This window comes from Geospiza fortis, unplaced genomic scaffold (assembly GCF_000277835.1).
Source record: "Geospiza fortis unplaced genomic scaffold, GeoFor_1.0 C13602888, whole genome shotgun sequence".
NCBI lineage: Eukaryota > Metazoa > Chordata > Aves > Passeriformes > Thraupidae > Geospiza > Geospiza fortis.
Genome location: NW_005059166.1, coordinates 1 through 1642, shown reverse-complemented (window position 1 = coordinate 1642; position 1642 = coordinate 1). Strand labels below are relative to the sequence as shown.

The 1642-nt window shown below is 43.1% G+C and overlaps 1 long non-coding RNA gene across 1 annotated transcript; it reads right to left on the bottom strand.

The window, feature by feature from the left end:
* Positions 1–62: 62 nt before the first annotated feature.
* On the bottom strand, positions 63–1296 carry LOC115949417. Its single transcript, XR_004082885.1, has 3 exons — positions 1220–1296; positions 586–694; positions 63–322 (listed from the first exon to the last, which is right to left on the bottom strand). It is a non-coding gene; the product is annotated as an uncharacterized LOC115949417 (long non-coding RNA).
* Positions 1297–1642: the final 346 nt, after the last annotated feature.

Here is a 1642-nt window from a genome sequence, read left to right as displayed (position 1 = left end):
AGGAGGGGATCAGTCACAGGTTGGACTCGGTCTTGGGAGTTGATAATGGGCTGATTTGAAGAGCACTCTCCCAGTAAAACAAGTCTTTTAGTCATATCTGATCTAAAAATCAGTTTTATGAGACTACAGAGAGCATTTCTGCCTTGAGTTGAGGTTCCAGTAGGAGATGTTTACGTGCCTATCCTGAGGTCCAGCTCCTGCCTGACGTCCACGGCGTCGCTGGTTCTCTGGTCAGGCTGGGTGAGGTTCTCACAGGCTGCCCTGACAGCGTGAGGGGTGATCTCGGAGAACCGTGCTCGGAAAACCTGCAGGTTTGGCTTTACTGCAGACACACACACAAGAGAAATCACAGGAACTCCATCACCAACAGAAAGGAGCAACTGATAAACAGCTATTGAGAGAGTGTGCTGTCAACTGATCCTACAGCTTTCCAACAGCTGGATGCATTTCTGGCCTATCACAGCCAGATGTTTATGAGAATTAGCCAGCATTTAACCTGGACACAATAAAATTGAGAATTTGCCTCTGCTAAAGGAGTTGTTAAACCATTAATGGAACTCAGACTGCTGGGGATGCTCTACGCACCAGCTCTGCACACATGGATGATCTCAAAGCCAATGTTCTCTCCTTCTCGATCGCAGTCAGTCCAGATCACCAGGGCTTGGCACTGCTGGATTTCTCGTTCAAGGGTTCTCTGAGAGGAGAAAAACAACACAGGGAGAACATTCCAGGCCACTTGCTCTGTCATTTCATTTCAGAATGACTCACTGAACACCAAATGCAATGTGTATCCATGGAGATGGGTTGTTGCAATAACATTTTGTAATTGTGTGTCTCGGGAGATCAGGCAGCTTTTAAAAGAATTGAGTCATTTATTTACATCTAATTCTGTTAAAAAGTTTGGCTTGGAGCAGGTTGTACCACAATCTGTTTTCTAAAAATGTCTTTTTCTGTAGAACTGAGACACAATCATCAATTCCACCTTGTTGGAAAAAAACATTTCTATTTTTAGCTGTTCCTTCACTGCACTAGTTGTACATGAACAAGAGTTTCAGTGCCACAAATGAACAGCATATACAGTCCTAGGAAATGTAGGAGGAATCTACTAAACTACAGAAATGTGGATGTTAAGGACAAAGGTAAGATCATCCTTCTGTCTGGGACAAGATTTGTTGAACCAACCCCTGAGCTCAGTTTCAAAGTCTTAACCATGATGTACCTTAATGTCCAGGTAATTTTCAGGGCAAAACTTCTCAATTTCAGCATCAAAAAGAGCTAAAGGGTTGCAGCTATGCCTGGAAAACAGAGGAGAAATGTGTGTGTGCATCACATAAACTAAAACACTCTTTGTGAGACACTACCTGGTGCTCTCTGAGTACTGGAATTAATGTATTTTATTACAGGCCTTGTTTCAGATAACAGAAATGAAATGCTGAGTAACATTTCAAAGCAACAGAATGAAAAACCAGCCAGAGAAAACAGCAAATCTGGAAGACAACAAGCAGCTTCTCCTATCTGAAGCCCAGAATACAAAAGGAGGTAAGGCAGAGAAAGCACCTTCCTTCCCAGAACAGCTCCTAGCTGAACAAAGAACACAAACCATCCCATTTTGGAGTCAGTTTAATTCCCTGTGTCTGCCTTG